The following is a 17,725-nucleotide window of genomic DNA, read 5'->3' as shown; positions in this document are numbered from 1 at the left end:
TGGTCCATTATAATAAATTTTATTCTTTTAATGCCTTCAATATTTTTCATGCCTGGTAGCCTGATTATTGGTCAATCCAGTTACCTTATTTGATACTGTCAAGGCTTTAACCATAGAGAGAAAAAAAGTATTAAAACTGGCATACTTCATATGAAGACCACTCTATTATTATATTAGAGTTATTATATATATATTATATATTAATTATTATATAATATATATAATTATATATTAATTATTATATAATTCCCCCTGTATTTCCATAATTTGAAGTTTCAAGTAGAGGATTCATTAATAAGTTAGACAAACAGAAGGACACACTTTGCAGAACCCTTCTCCTAAAGTCCATTTAATGCCTGAGCATAGTGTTTTACCATTACATGTCCACACATGGGAGGGATAATTCTGAAATGTGGAGGGCGGCCTCCAGCTTCCAGACTGAGAGCCTTGAAATAGTCCAAGCACTTTCAACCATGGTGCCTCTCATAGATCCTCTGAACAGAGACTGGATTAAACTGGAGACTAGGAGGAAAGAACTCTTTGTCCTAAAGATCCATCAATGCCAAAGAGCGAGACAAATGTTTCCTAGTAATGAAAGCAGGACCAGTAAGAAAATACATACATTCAAACTTATATTCGTCACATAGTATTAATACGATGTAAAATATAGGTATGTAGGCTTACCTCATTGGTGTAAAAATAAAGTGCATAAACTCATTCCATTCCTTCAATTAGAAGTATAACCACATCTTTCTCATGGTAACTTCAATAGCTTTTTCACCTACATAGTAACTAGTAGCTTTCTGATCATCATGTAGATAGAAAGTGTGGAAGACAAAACTAGGGAGGAAAACAGAGGACAAGAAAATGGTCCTTCACAGTAAACGGGGTAAGCTCTAATGCCTGGGACCCTTTCCGTGGGGAAAATCTTGACCTCCACTGTCAGCATGTTATAGGTCTTCATTTTGCAGACTTCCCAGGGATTAAAGATGGCAAAAATAGTGTAATTCACACTTAGCTCAAAGAACCTAAAAAAAATTGTTCCATCTGTTCCATTGTTATTTACCCCTTTCCTGTTGCTCCTGAACTTGGAAGAAAAAGATAAGCAGAAAAGTCCCACGTGGGCTGTGTACATAGCACCTGTAGAGGTTCACACCATTTAGAGGGAGAGGTCACCATCTGTAGGCACGAAGACCAGATGTGGCCACACCCATCAGGAAAAAAGGTGTAGTACACTGGAGTCAGGATCTTCATTTTCGGTTTGGCCAATCAGATGCACGTGCAGGGCATGTTGAAGAGGAAAGTGAGGAAGAGACCACATTCCTGAGGTTCCTGTACTTCTTGCTTTGACACTATCATGGAGGAGTTGGGATTTTTTACAACAATATTAGCGAAGGTCTCAGTGACTAGCATGTAGCCCCATGAGTGTCAAGAGGAGAGTAGAGTATGAGCATCTATTTTTGTCTCAGGAAAGCTCCTTGAAGACTAGAGGATAATTAAGGGGAGATCACAATGTCTACTGAAGTCTACCTTCGGTTTGAAGGCTCATAAGGGTGGTTTCCCTTACCGCAAAACAACACATTTGCATGCACATGGTGCATGCACATCTACACACACACACACAGACACACACGCCACACTCAGGGTAGAGAGACAGGGATCCCCTTGTTTGTCCCAGAAAGGAGAAGCTCTTTACAAATTCTTTACTCATATAACTGACACTCAGTACAAGTTCATTGCTTGAAAACTTTCCCAAATAGAAGCCAAAATTGTGGCCAAAAGGCTAGAACTGTAAACCACATGTTCCCCTTCCACGAAAGAACTTGTTTTGCATAATTAAAATGGAACAAGGAATTTGAAAATTAAAAAAATTCCTGAAACATAACTCTTTCACAATTATTGGGCATTCTCATATGTTTTGTTTTCACCAACAAAACCCTGGATTTATAAGCTAAACTGAAATTAGATGAGATTCTGAGATCTCAATATGGGTGGCCACCCCTGTGAGAGATACGTGTACATCTGTGTGGAATGTGTGAAAGGGGCTGGGTGGGCCTATAGAGATTGATTTGATGGACAGGGCAAGTCACTCATTCCTTATGTGTCCCTTGTTGCTATTTGAGTTGAATCAGACTTCCTTGACTCACAATGATGTTTTCAAGGGAGCTATCATTTTAGTGACAGGCTTCAGTAATTCTTTTCAGTATGGTGAAATTTTGCATGCTTATTAAGCACCAAAGTCTTCTCCAGATTTTTCTTAGGGAGCTAGGACAAACAAACTGGAAATACTTGAAGAAAAAGTTAAGAAAAAAATACTAAAATAAATAGATTTCATATAGTATTATACAATGCAGTGTTAATGAACTTTTTATGCTACCCATGAGAGTGATTTTTGTGCTAAGCAAAAAAATGTTCAGAGGTTTAGTTTTGTTTAAAAAATAAATACTTATTAAAGTTTTAGATTAAAAAATCTAGTTATTTCTTAAGCTTTTAAGTTTAGCCAAATGTTATTACTCTATGTCTAGCAAATTTAATAAAAAAACACTTTGAAAGCGTTCCCATTTTAAAAACTTAGTTCAAAAAATTTTAACTGCATTTTATATTTCACTTCCTTTTCAGGTGCTTTCTTCTCTGAAATAAATAAAATTCCCTTGAATATTAAATTTTTCTTATAAATCTAACCAACTTTAAAACATTGTGGAACTTAATGTTTTTTATGTCTCAAAACAGTACATAAAATAAGATTTCCTCTTAAGATCACAAATCTTAATTAGTAACTCAATTATGGATTTTAATTTTAATTTACAAGGCTGTTGCTGTAATGGGCCAAAATTCTATTAAAAAGTTGGGCTTGCCTGGTGGTGCAGTGGTTGGGAGTCCACCTGCCAGTGCAGGGGACGTGGGTGCGGGTCCTGGTCTGGGAAGATCCCACAAGCCACAACTACTGAGCCCGCGTGTCGCAACTACTGAAGCCCATGCGCCCGGAGCCCGTGCTCAGTAGCAAGAGAAGCCACCGCTGTGAGAGGCCTGCGCACCGCAATGAGGACTGGCCCCCGCTCGCCGCAACTGGAGGGAGCCCGCGCACAGCAGTGAGGACCCAATGCAGTCAAAAATAAAATAATAAATAAATAAGTTTTAAAAAAAGTAATTAAAATTATTTACTCATTGTTTTTACACAAAAATATTTATAATGTAGTCTAGATTCTCCTGAACACTTTCATACTCAGTCTTAAATCTTCACGTGGTTGAGAGACAACTCCACGAAGTCAATTAACATCCAAGTTAACAAGGATTACTTTGCACCAATGGTTTTAGCCAACATCTGGGGACATACAGCACAGCTCTTCTCCCTGATCACTGAGGAAACTACGTAAAATCAGGAATCGTCTCCTTAGCAGTACTTGAGGGTATCAACAACCAGAAAGCTTAGCTGGAACAGTGCCTGGAATCTCGCCACCAGCCCTGAACTCTTTGACAGTTACTATGCGCTGACTCCATACTTGAAAAGCGTGTAAATGGGGCTGCTACACAGCCCACCACCATATATTCAGGTTGTAAACATCAATTAATTCTGATATCAACCAAATGTCAATCTCCAGTTTACTAGGTGTATTTTTTGGCTCAAATGACATGTAAATGCCTGACAATGAAGACCCTTGAGTTTGATGGGATTCTGAATTCTCATAAATTAGTTTCCTTAGTGTAGTTTAGTCCTACGTGGACAGTATTCTCTGCGAACACAAACCTATTCTAATATATTTCTGGCCTTCTCTTTGACCTTTGGACAAGCCGTTTTTACCACTTAGTGACATAATTTCTATCTCTGTGAAGGAGGCATCACTACTCATCACCAATCTCATAGTATTGTTCGAATTAATAAATAATGTCCCAGATAATTCCTATCAAGAGGATTCAATGCAATAATAACATACTGTGAGCTATGTTAACAAGCCTCTTATGTGAAAAGATGCTCAACATCACTAATTATCAGAGAAATGAAAATCAAAGCTCACACTGGTCAGAATGGCCATCATTAAAAAGTCTACAAATAATAAATGCTAGAGAGGGTGTGGGGAAAAGGGAACCCTACCCTACACTGTTGGTGGGAATGTAAATTGGTACAGCCACTATGGAGAACAGTACGGAGGTTCCTTAAAAAACTAAAACTAGAGTTGCCATATGATCTGGCAATCGCACCCTTGGGCATATATCCAGAGAACACCACGATTCGAAAACATACATGCACCCCAATGTTCATAACAGCACTATTTACAATAGCCAAGACATGGAAGCAACCTAAATATCCATGGACAGATGACTGGATAAAGAAGGTGTGGTATATATGTACAATGGAATACTGCTCAGCCATGAAAAAGAATGAAATAATGGCATTTGCAGCAACATAGGTGATGCTAGAGATTATCAGACTAAGTGAAGTAAGTCAGACAAAGACAAATACCATATGACACCACTTATATGTGGAATCTAAAAAAAAACAAAAAAAGATACAAATGAACTTACTTCCAAAATGAAAAGAGATTCACCAACAGAGAAAACAAACTTATGGTTACCAAAGGGAAAAGTGGGGTGGGGAGAGGGATAAATTAGGAGGTTGACATGTATACATTACTATATAAAAAATAGATAACCAACAAGGACTTACTATATAGCAGAAGGTTATTTTATAATAACCTATAAGGGAAAATAACCTGAAAAAAGAATAGACATATATGTGTATATATATATATATAACTGGATTGCTGTGCTGTATACCTGAAACCAACATGATACTGTAAATCAACTATACTTCAATTAAAAAAATTTTTTTAAAAAGCCTCTTGTGAGAGGCTCAAGTCTAATTGGAAGGACACTGGACAGTGTTTGAATCACTGTTCAGCCACTTATTAGCGACTGAACTTGGAAGAGTCCCTTAATTTTTCTGACCTCTTGACCTGGGGGTCACCCGACCTGCTTCATAGGAATGTTATGAGGATCAGAAGATAGAATGGATGTGAATGGGCTTGTGATGAGTGGAGTGCCATACTAACGGGTGCTCTATGTTACTAACGATAGTGAACTTGTGCATTCTGCATCTATAGATGACTTCCCATAGCATTGGTCCCAGTGCTCCAAATGGCTCTGGAAATGTGTAGTCAGGCCTCTAGATTGTGGTATCAGAAAGATAAATACCATATTCACACGTATTACTAGCCTGCACTTCTTATTTTACTGATGTTTCCAAAAGGTCAAAAATAGAGAATTCCGGTACATACAAAATCACATCTATAGTTCATATCTGTCTTCCCTGGAATAAGACTGAGGCAACTTTATAGCTTGTAAGGGAATGTTGTGCACAAGTGTCTGAGCTAATATCTTGTCTTCAAAAAGAAGAAAACAAAAAAACAGCTCATGTATGCTTAGTTTCTACCCTGATCTCTGATTCAAGTCAAGGTTTCAGAGAAAAGATCAAAAGGAAAATGAGAAATGCTAACTAAAATTTAATGTAAAGCCAATAGGAACCTTTTGTTTCTGGGAGCAATTTTTAAAAAAGACTATCTTGGACTAAAGAACATTTAAGTACTAAAAGATAGGAATGAATAAGAGTAACAAAGGCTAATGGTGGAGAATTTTCAACGCAAATTTGAAAGGGGCACCAAAGCAGCTATGTTGAGTGGAAGAAATGAGTTTGGATATCCAGCTTGACAGTATGATACATCATAAGAAACGAAATATAGATTCTGTCACTTTACAAAATTATATTTGGGTTGGGTTGTATTTCTTTGATTACAGCATCACTTAAATATTCCCCTAGCAAATCACATTGCCTGAAACAAAATAATATCACAATTAAAACCTGATGGCTCATCTTTGTCATGAAGAGATTTTTAGGTTTTCCATCTATCCCCTTATAGTGGTGTGGTCAACAAGATTCACAGTCTGAAATGAGTTTAAAGAGACAGTAATAAAATGCCTAAATTCTAATTCCCAGCTTTAATACTAATGTTCAGGAGAATAAACTTGATTTTTACCAAAAAAATAACAGATTATATTCTTAAAAAGAAAATAATCATCCTTTGAATTAACAGATTAAAATCAGCAGGCAAATCAGAATTTTAAAATCTGAATACACAAGTACTCAGAAAGTTTATGGGACTCATGTTATTGGCTTCCCAGGATTGTAGCAGAAAATCAAGCATCACGATGCTGACTATAAATTTCAATGCATTACTTAAAGATAATGTAACAGGAAGGAGAAATTATTCACTCCTTTAGGCATTATTCAGGACTTAGAGTGCTATGTGTTTTGTCTATTTGGGGTCTTACAACTTATAATTTACAAGTACACATAAAAACCAATTAAGGGTCCAAGAAAAAAAAAAGGTAAAAACAATAAAAGAATTAGAAGACAAGCCCTTTAAGTAAGCATTTAAGAAATTTTAGTTATTTACCTTGGATACAAAAGAACTGCCTTCAGTTATTTGAATGAAGAAGAGTGACTAGAGGGTTCCATTTCCTCCAGGCCTAAAAAAAAGGAAATAAGGAAGAAAGGGAGGTTAGCTATGAGGAAGAACTATCTGGCTATAAATGTTCTTAGACACCAGCTAAGATTACCACCACGGGAAGGCGTGGGCTAGGTTCATCAAGGATCTTTACTTTCAGGAAGGAAACCATCTATCAGGGAGTTTATCATGTAAAGCCAGGCCATATTTTTCCTGAAATCTTTTTCCAACTGCATGCATCCTTGAAAGAAATATTGTTCTTTCATAGGAAAATGTTCTTAACCACGCTTCTCCCACTCTTTTACACCACCCACTAAGAAGCTACTTTATAGCCAAATAATGTGTACCAGAGTATGATTAAAGTTTCATGAGTCTTAAATGGTCCCCTCTCTTAGGGATGAATAATCAAAGAAAAAAAGTACTAGTTATGAGTCAGAAACAAACTTCTCCTTGGAAGGATGTTCAGTAAATTTAATCATTTCTAATGCATATAATGAGGCTTTAATTTCCATTTCTAGAATTCAGTTGTTACTAGGAAATTGTCTTGTCTCCTGAATAAACCTCAGCAAGGTAGACATTTTCAAAGGCCACAGGGGAAGCTTGAGAGAAGGAAGGCTGGCAGCATAATTCTGTCATCAAGGCCACAGCCTGTTCTTTGGGGTTACGGATGCCAGCTTGATATGACAGTGCACTCCACCCACTCTTAACCATACCAGCCTCCATGTCAATGTTGAACATATGGTCTTTCAGGGGAAGCTGTCTGCTCCATCCCCAATGCTTCCTCTGTCTCCAAAGAACATCATGTTCTTAGAGAAAAGAAGAAAGTCATTCTTAAATTCTAGTACCCCAAAACGATTAGGCTGTGCCTACAAGCCTGACACCAGGACCATTCCAAAACCAATCCAGAACTAACTTTTAGTTGGTAGGAGTCTATTTTTGTGGAGGTATCACCAGTAGCTACCCAGAATATCAGTCTCTCCAAATGTGTCACTCAGTCCATGGATCATATATAATTGGATTGACCAAGAGTCACAGTCAGAAAGATTTTAGAAGCATTGTATTGCTGTGTGTGTGTGTGTGTGTGTGTGCATGTAGACACTAAGAATTCAGATAACTATAAATGAATTGTGGGGCTGCGTGGCATGGGGCCAATAGGAGCTTTGAATGAGGGCTCTTATATTGAGTGAGAGATAAGGATTTATCTTTAAGAAGTTGGGCAATAAAGGTCAGCCCTTCTCTCCAGAGAGAATACTAGAGGGAATGGATGTACGTTCTAGTTATAGAGAATCAAGGACCACAAGCTTTGCCCAATACTTACTGAAGGTGGAGGAGGGAGGACAGGAAGTAGGGATGGTTAGGAGATTCAGCAAAGAGAAATCATTTTGAGAACAGTAAGATGTGCTGTCAGTGAACTGATACTTCTATCCTAGAATGGTGAAATTTATGAACTAAAAAAGCCTAACACACAGAAAAAGAGCTGTATTTCTAAGAGTGAGGTAAAGTCTAAGGATAGGTGAAATGTTATGAAAGACCTGTCACTGGTAATAGATCATAACCTCAGTCAGGTGATTGCTGGAGAGAAGCTGAAGAGCCTTGCCTTAGTATGACAGGAGCAAGTAATACAGGGATGCAGATTTTTCAGGTCGCAACTTGGAAATGCAATATACAATGATGGCCTTGATGAGTTAGCAATGCCCTTTCAGAGCACACCTATCATACCCCTGAGGTTTCTTGCTCTGCAAAGAAAAACTATTTAACTTGTTATGAAATTTTTCAAATTTATACAAGATTTTAGAAAATTGTATAATACATTTCCTGCACCAACCACAAAGCCTAAAAATTCTCTACTCATGGCCAAACTTGTTATATCTATAGCTCCCATCCCTCAACCCACCCTGGATTTTGAAGCAAATTCCAAGCATATTATCCTTTATCCTTTTATCTATAAATATTTCTGTATATATCTCTGAAAAATAGAGGTCCTTTTTTAATATTTAAATATATTAACATTTAATGTCACATTTAAAAACATTAACAACAATTGAAGGGGGATTTCGAGGTAAGTGAAAGTAAGCTTCCCCAAAATTCCTGGAAAGGACTCAGCCGGACTATTAAATACGACCATTGGTATGACCTTCTTTTACCCCAGGTTGATGGAGTCTGGGAGTGAGAGTATAGGAAGATTTAGTAAGAGGACTCAGGTGTTTGATTTATGTATCCTGTTCTGAAAATGCATTAGAAGTAACGGAATGAATCCTGTTCTGAAAATGCGTTAGAAATAACGGAATGAATTTATCTTTAATCAAGAAGAAATAGCATCCCTTGGTTTTCCATGTGTAAAAGGAAACCAATTTCTGTTTTTGCTTTAGTATAGAACTTTTTCTATTGGCCCAGTGAGAAATAGAAACTGATAGATAAGCAAGACTGATAGATAAGCAAAGACTGTATTGCCATTACCTATAAAATAATGATAGGTATAATCAGTATTTATGTTTCTGCATATTAACGCAACCTTCTGAAATAAGCTGAGTATGATATACTAAAAAAAATGTGTCCCCATAAGATCACTTAGCTATGTTGATGTTACAGGACTTGTCAAATCTGGTAAGTTTGCTGTTCTATTAGGCAGAATGTAATAAACATCAGACCCATGAAAAGTCAACCCAACTGTATTAGCTGGTTTGGGCCGCCATTACAAAATGTCACAGGCTGGGTAACTTAAACACAAACATTAATTTTCTCACAGTTCTGGAGGCTGGAAGTCCAAGATCAAGGTGTTGTCAGGGTTGGTTTCTGGTGAGACCACTCTCCTTGGCTTGCAGGTGGCCATCTTCTTGCCCTCACAAGGCCCTTTCTCTTTGGATGTGCATTCTTGGTCTCTTCCTCTTCTAATTAGGGACATCGGTCCTAAGGCCCACCCCCCACATGACCTCATTTAACTTTAATTACCTCATTAAAACCCCATCTACAAATACAGTCACTTTGGGGGTCAGGGCTTCAACATATGAACTTTGGAGGGACACAATTCAGTCCATAACACCAGCTAATCCTAAAGCTCTATAGGAAATAATCTGTTTATTATCCCTGTAAAATGATGATCAATCATTCACTTAAAACATGAGATCTAATGCTTTATTTTTCCTCTTGCAGTTTCAACCTCTAATTATATATTTAAATGTTTTCCTTTGAAGTTTTGAGGTTATACTTACGGATTTAGTTATGCATGAATACATTTTATCTCCATAATTTAAACACAGATGTTGACTGATGTCAAGAAACATTATGTAATCATAGTACCTCATTTGGCCACACTTTTTCTACCGGTCATAAATTGTTCTCGTTCCCTGTAGGGGCAGCCCTTTGGTATACATGTTTCTTACCAAGTGCTTCCACTTTTCTTTCCCCACCTACCCAGCCCAAGGATAGTCAATCCATAAGTTGGCCAGCAATTTACAAAGAAAATTGGTATGGCAGCATGGTCCCTGAGCTTCCCTGTCTTTATAATGTGTAATAGGAAACATTGTAAGAATGAGGCAGTTAGCAGAGAAGCTAAGCTAGCAGGGCCTACAGAGCAGAGGCATGAGTCATGTGGCCTTAGGAAGCTGTGAGAAGGCAGATGGAAGACAGAGCACAGGTGCTGTTGAGGAGGGTGAGAAACCCCAGAATAGCTCTAGCTTTTTACACCTTTCCTGTTCAAGTTCCAGATCTGGTATGTTCTTAAATAACACTCTTTTTTTTTTTTTTTTTTTCTAGAAGTAACTTGAGCAGATCTCTCTTCTTACAATCAGAAGTGTCTAACAGAGAAAGAAACACATCATAAAATATTCTCCTTCCCTAATGGAATATTGAAAAGCCAAATGACTCTTGGCTCTTTTAATCATGTCTGTCATGTGTTTTCCATTTTGCCAGCACAAGCATCCAAAGTCTGCTCTGTCTTCATCCGTGAATATTAAAGGATGCCAATTCACACAAAGCTCCCCAAATGTGAAGTTTGCTTTGGTGGCACCTTCTCCAACCCCTTCACAATCCTCCAGGCTTTTAGTTAGTATTTTCTCCCTGACCCCATCACCCATGCCTGTGGGCTGCCCCCTGTCTACCCAAGGCTTCCATCTTCGGACAAAGATTTAAAATTGGGCTTTTCCTACACTTTAAAGTTCACATATATTTTCTAACAGGGGACTGTTCCCTTCTTAGCTGTGACATGAAAAACTTGACCGAGAAATTCCATTTGTGCTAATTTATAAAAGTTTAAAACTTTTAATACTATACCTCCCCCAAGAATATTAACATTTTCTCCAGGGAAAAAAAGGAATGGGTATGTGGCAGTGAAACCTGAGCCATCCCTCTTCCAAAGACCCAATGGCAGTTCTAGTGAAGTAGGGTTCTAGTAGCCTAGTTGGTAATACATCTATTTGCTGAAATGTCAGAACTTCTTGACCTCTAAGATCCTTCTGAATGTTACGGTTTTATAATGTATATGTGTCTATACATCAGAATAAGGGAAATAAGGAGGGGAAATTTATCTGAGGGTATTTTCCCAATTATCTCCTTTCACTGTAAAAATCGATTTTAGAACTTACAAGAGAGTCAGTTCTTGTGTCAGTTTATCAGGTGTTCAGCTATATTTTGGCCCAAAACAATTTTCTAGATTAGATAATCGCCATCAATAGCTTCATCTCTGTCATCCTTGTCGTCACTGTCGTCTCATCACTGAACAGTGTGCCATGAACAGGGGGCAGTGGATTGTAGAGGTTCATGGGTTCTGAGAGCCTATTGTGCAGGATTGATTCTGGGCTCTACCACTCACTGTGACCTTGGAAAAATTACTTAGTCTCTCTGTTTTTTCATTTCTATCTATAAAATAGGGATGATTATAATAATATTACCTACTTCATAGGGTTGTTTTAAGGATTAAGCATCAGTGTGCCTGACAGATAATGGATATGGTATGCATTAAGATGTCATCATCATACCATCTTATAATTAATAGCACTTGACAATTTTCAAAGCCTTTTAACATGGATTAAGTGATTTGGTTTTCACAACTCCCCTGGAAGTGGGTAGGAAAATTATAATTATTTTATGGATAAGAAAAACTAAGGCTTGAAGAATCTGTTAGCTGTATCTAAAGCTCCATTTAAAACAGTCCTGTCTCCCAGTATTCCCCAAAGTATGAACCCCTGGAAGGGCTTCAGAAGATCAGCCAGGTGGGCCTGCTATAAGCATTACCATGATTTAGGCAGTGGGGTAATCTTAGAGAAAATGGTCTTTTCCCTCTGGTCTGTTTAATCGCCACTCAGCAACACTTAACAAATCCCAGTGGGCACCACCAGCATTGTGGCCGCTTATCTCCCCCATGGCTACCATCCTCATTTGTCCTGCTTCACCACTTTTTGCAAGGGCTCTAACTGGCTCCCCCTTCCCTTTCCAACAGCAGGATTGTGCTTCCCTGGAAACAGCTGACTGAAAGACTACAAGAGTCCTGTGTTCCAGCCAAAACATTAACACAATTTATACACTTAACACAATTCTATATATTTTTAGAGTGCTCTCCTATTTGTAACCATAACAGAAACAAATCAATTTTAAGCCAGTTTACTCATGGATATCTACTTTCTACTATGTCTATTTTCCAAACATTTTAAATGTTATGTTGCTTTTATTCCCATTGCAAAATGGAATTTTTTTCCCTTTAATGATTTGTTACTAGGGCTTATTATTCTATATTTTTTTAAAAAAATGTAACCAATTACCTTAGGTCAGTAATCTAATCCAAGTTAAGTGAAGCAAAGACTTTTATCAGGACCTAAAATGTATACCTGTCCTTAACCATTCAATGCTACAACCACTCTGACATAATAATGTATCCTTTGGCTTCCTAAAAAAATACTGCAGTATAGCAGTGGTAACTGTATCCTTAATGCTTATTGTAAGTTTTTCACTTGACCTCAGCAAGATTTCATGAGTTGACAGGCTGGTATTAATTTACATAGCTCTTCAAACATCTTTTAAATGTTCATGATGGAAAATTAAAGCAAGTTAAAAATATCACTTTTAAGAAATAATTAGAATTTACACTTAATTTAAGTATGTTTACAGTTCCCAGGAATGTCAGAAATGCCATACACTTTACACCTGAGTTTGCAATTTGACTAAACTATTCATCTCATCAGTATAATACTCCAGTCACTGGAACGTCAACTCAAACACCACCACACTGGGCAATTCTATAGAACTTGGTGCAGATAGATACCTAAATTTAATGTGCTGCCAGTAAAACCTGCCGTGTTGAATCAACTGTGTTCCTGGGATAATCAACTTCTAGATAGTACGTTATAGCCCAAGCCAACCAACTCCAGCCAACATGTTTGCCTTGAACATTTTTCTCTTCTGATAGGGCTGAAAGAAAGGAAATAATAAAAATGGAAATCATCAGGAAGCTAAAAGACAGATATTTAAGTATCTGAAGATAACTTTAGAGAAGAGCCCCAAACCAAATAATAAATGTAATCTTACTTAGAGTCAAACGGGCAATCATATTTTCAGGACAGTAAGAAGAGACAGTATGTACTGGGCATCTAATGTACAGCATGGTAACCATAGTTAACAATACTGTATTATGTACTTGAAAGTTGCTAAGAGAGTAAATCTATAGATCTTAAATGTTCTCACTACAAGGAAAAAACGGTAGTTACATAACCTTATGATAGTAATCATTTCACAATATACATGTGTTTGAAATGACTATGTTGTAAACGCACACAAAGTTATATGTTAATTATTATATCTCAATAAAACTGGGTGGACAAAAAAAGAAGTTGTTTATCAAAATGTATGTACTCCTTTGCTAGAAATGGATTCCAGGAGCCTAGGTGGTGGTTTATACTGAAGGTAATTCCAACAGGGAAGTAGAGGAGTGAGATAGGAAAAAAAAAAAAAACAGGTGAAAAAGGATTTTTACAAAGCAAGATTCCACTGTTGGTAACTAGAGGTTAACCCTTCTAGAGAAGGCTGTGAGCCAGTGTAGAAACATGCCTCAGATTTATCTCACCTGAGGGTGATGGAGCTGGGTTATTTGTATACCAGTCTCTGTCAGTCACAAACCAAAGGCTGTTTCCAGGCAGGACATTAATTCCCTGCCTCTCCCAGCCTAGCCTGTGGGCAGCAAAGTGAGCTCTACAAAGTGGAAAAAGCCCCTAGGTAGAGAAATGCATTTGAATTTGGTCAGAGTGCACTGAACAGACAAAGGTGAGGGGATATGGGCAGAGTACTGACAGTGTCTAATCGAGTGCCTCTTTTTTTCTTTTTTTAACCTTTTTAAGTTTTTTTTTATGGAAGTATAGTTATCTACATTATTATATAAGTTACAGGTGTGCAACAGTGTTTCATAATCTTAAAGGTTATACTCTATTTGTATTTATTATAAAATATTGGCTATGTTCCCCATGTTGTACAATATATCCTTGTAGCTTATTTCATACCTAGTAGCTTGGACCTCTTAACCCTCTATATTAGAGCCTCCACCCTTCCCTCTCCCCACTGGTAACCATTAGTTTGTTCTCTATATCGGTGAGTCTGCTTCTTTTTTGTTATTGTCACCAGTTATTGTTATTTTGTTTTTGTCACCAGTTTGTTGTATTTTTTAGATTCCACATATTAGTGATATCATTGGAAGGCATTGTGCTAAGTGAAATAATCTAGCATCTTTTTTTTTTTTTAATCACACCTTTGAGATAATTCTCTGGCTATTTCCTTCTAGAGAGAGTCACTCCAGTTTCTTGAGATTATGACATTTGGTATTATCTAATGCCTCACTGAAAGGCTAGTTTAGTCGCTTTAAAGTTTGCCATAAACTCATAGATATTCTAAAAAGGCACTTTTTGAGTGGAGATATGGGAAGCCCCAGATCAGAATCACGAATGAGGTTTTCCAAACCACTTACAACAGCTCTGTTTTGAAAGTAATTTGCACCCTCCCTATATAGGGAAGCAATGTTCTATGTTAAGTCTATTTGCATACTACAGGCAGGTTTAGTCAGGAAGAAGATAAAAATTATTAAAGGGCTCAAATGTAAACAGTCTGTCACAGTTCTAGCCTTAGTGCTGCTCAGGGAATATGTGATTTTAGAGCAGTTTCAATTCTATTGTAGTAAACTTGACGTCATTACAAGTTTCAACTAAAGTAGTTATTTTGTTCATAGATGTGGCATAAGCTACCATTCTAAGCAAATTTTTTCTTCATCAATAGAAATACTTTAGTATTTATAAATGGAGCAGTATTGACAGCCTACATATAAAGCCGTGATTTATTTCCAGAGAAATAACTACAGTTCCGAGAGAAACATTCAATAATTCAAGGACATTAGCAACTTAGCATGGCATTTTATTTTCATAGTGTTGTCATGGTCTTAAAAACGCTAAAGGCTAAGCATAAGGTACAGAAAGTTGATAAACTTTTAGAAAAACACAAAAAGCCCTAGTATTAAGTTAAAATTTTACTCCTCTTTCTGTATTGAACTTCATAATATACTCTTTTGGCTCTATGTCTATTCAACAGAGGTAAGGGTGCTCGTTAAACGTTTTAAATTTTACTTCCTGACATAATGCATAAACAAACAGGAACATCAAAGACATATACAGCCAAGTGAAAATGCTCTGCTATTTGCTGCAGAGTAAATGGCTTTAAGTGGGAGATCAGATGGCTATAAGACAGGATGGAGGGAAAGAATAAGACAGGATGGAGGGACAGAAAACAATAAGACAGGATGGAGGGACAGAAAAAAATCCATTTTTAAATGATTTTATTACTAATCCATTCAGTACCAAGATAAGGCAGAATCACCAAAAACTTCTAAAATCTCACGTTTACTGGAGTAGATTATACTGGAAATTCTTGCCTAAAAATATCCTTCCCGAGACAGGCAAGCCATCATTTTGGCAGAAAGTCATGGTGATGGCCGATGACATACTCCTGCTCTAGAGGCCAGGCTCTCATTCCGTGTGAACTTTGAAGAACTCAGTGCTTCCCGGTTATAAATGTCATTGGGGGAGTTCCATCATGCCAGGCATAGAAACATCTCGGGAAATCTTCTTCTCAAAAGACTTTCTATCGTATTGTTTTTATTTTTTGGCTACTCTTAAAAAGAACAAGAAAAAAATAATATTATGGTAAAGAAAAGGAGAAATAAAGTGATTCTTGGGATAAATTTAGGTTTGGTACAGGCTTTTTCTTCATCAATAAAAGCATCATCAATTATGAGCAGATGATTTTATGAGGCCCATATATATAAACAAAGATGCTTTCCTGTGCACAAAGCTTGCACATAAAAATTTTACTAGCTAAAATTATTTGTCCCGTCGTGTATTCATTCCTATTGCTACTGTAACAAATTACCACAAACTTAATGGCTTAGAATAATGATTTTACAGTACGGGTGGTCAGAAGTTCAAAATAGATCTCACTGGGCTAAAATCAAGGTGTTGGCATGGCTGGGTTCCTTCTGGAAGTTTTAGGGGAGAATTTGTTCCTCCATCTTCAAAGCCAGAGAGTAGCATCTTTCAATATTTCTAACTCTGATCTACTTGCTTCCAGTCTTGCAATGACCCTTGTGACTACACCCTGATAATCCAGTATAATCTTCTCATCTCAAGATTCTTAATCTAATTAATCCACAAAGTCCCTTTTGCTTTGTAATTTAACATGTTCATAGGTTCCAAGTATTAGGATGTGGCCATCTTTGGGGGTGCCATTATTCTGTCTACCACACACAGATGCTACATAGAGGAAAGGAAGTAAGTCAATGTTTATACAGCCATTATTCCTGCTCTGGCAACCAAAGGATGCAAAATGTACAATAGAAATAGTAATAACAGCAATATTAATTATCATTTATAGAGTGTCTGATAGAGTGCAGTCATTTTACAATGTCTTATTAATCATCACAGTAGCCTCTTAGAGTAAGGATTATGACACTCTTCTTACAGGTAAAAACCTTAAGCTCAATGAAGCTAAGAGCGTCACAGACCTAGTAATTTTAGGCTAGGATTTTAAATTAAACCACACCAGCACTTTAGTCTGAGTCTTTTCGGCTCCTAAGCCAGGCTTCTCTCTGCAGTTTCCGGTGTGTTTGTATGCAGTTTGTTACTCTACAATCACACTGCAGAGAGGACCACAGCCTGCTTCTTTACTGTGTGGATAAAGGGCTTCTCAGAAGACGTCATCACTCACGCCTACCATGAAATGCTTCCTTCAGCTCACAGTTGCAGTCTACTCTATAGAGCCCAGCGCTGTCTGGAAATAGCCGTGATTTGTATGTCTTCTCTAACAATGTCCCTATTTCTAATGTGACTGGAGAGGTGTGGAGAAGCCACGTCGAGCATAGAGAAGACATAGTTTGCTCTTAATGGACCTGAAATGTAACTCACGTGTCCAACATATGAACTAGTCCACACCTAAGCTTAAGCAGGAATGGTACTTGCAAATATTCTTTCACATAAAAGCTCTGACCTTTGGATCTGAGAGCCTGAATTTAAGTCCTGCCTTTGTCACTTTGTCACTCAATTTCTTTTAATTCTGCTCTTTCCCACCTCAGATACATTACACAAGCTGCTTCTTCTGCCTGATATTATTTTCCTCCACTATACACCTGGTCAACTCCTATATATCCTTCAGATCTCAGCAGAAACATTACTACTCTCCATTCTCCAACAGACCATGCATCCTTCCCCGTCAGGTCCCGGAACGCCACTCCCTTATCTTTTCGTTAATTACTGATCATCCTTTAAAATTCACCTCAAAAGTCACCTCCATGTTCTATCTTCTCCTAGCATACTGTGCTTCTCTTTAATAGCCCTTACCACAATTCTACTAAATGGTTATCCCCTTCCTTGTGTGGTGTCCAATTTCTCCACTAGAATGAGTGTGCCTTGAGTGGGGAAGCCGCATTCAGTTGTTTGCCCAGCATAATGTTTAGGCAAGTACCAGGGCCCTCATTTAATAATGCTGAATGGATGTTGTACGTAAGCACTTACCATTGTTCTGTCCAGGCTAAGTGCTCAATTTATCACATCTTTTAGAATAATGGATCTTTCTATAAAACTAGCACAATCAACAGAAATCCTTATGTATTAGTCTTTCAATTATTTATCTTGACCAATACTTCTCCACCACTTACTCTGGGCAGGATACCATGCTAAGAAGGGCATCAGGGGGAAAAATAAATGAGA

At 37.5% G+C, this 17,725-nt stretch overlaps 1 long non-coding RNA gene across 1 annotated transcript in view; it reads right to left on the bottom strand.

Annotated features, from left to right (window-relative positions):
- Window positions 1-6,160: 6,160 nt before the first annotated feature.
- The window catches only part of LOC111186504 (uncharacterized), a 194,888-nt gene continuing 183,323 nt past the window's right edge, over window positions 6,161-17,725 (bottom strand). Inside the window, exon 4 of the long non-coding RNA XR_016392651.1 lies at window positions 6,161-6,522. This is a non-coding gene — a long non-coding RNA (uncharacterized LOC111186504). The remainder of the gene's footprint in view (window positions 6,523-17,725) is intronic.

The sequence above is a fragment of the Delphinapterus leucas genome, chromosome 3 (genome assembly GCF_059928025.1).
Source record: "Delphinapterus leucas isolate spDelLeu-1000000601 "Yukka" chromosome 3, BTC_Dleu_Yukka2, whole genome shotgun sequence".
NCBI classification, from domain to species: Eukaryota; Metazoa; Chordata; class Mammalia; order Artiodactyla; family Monodontidae; genus Delphinapterus; species Delphinapterus leucas.
This window is presented reverse-complemented; position numbering and strand designations above follow the sequence as displayed.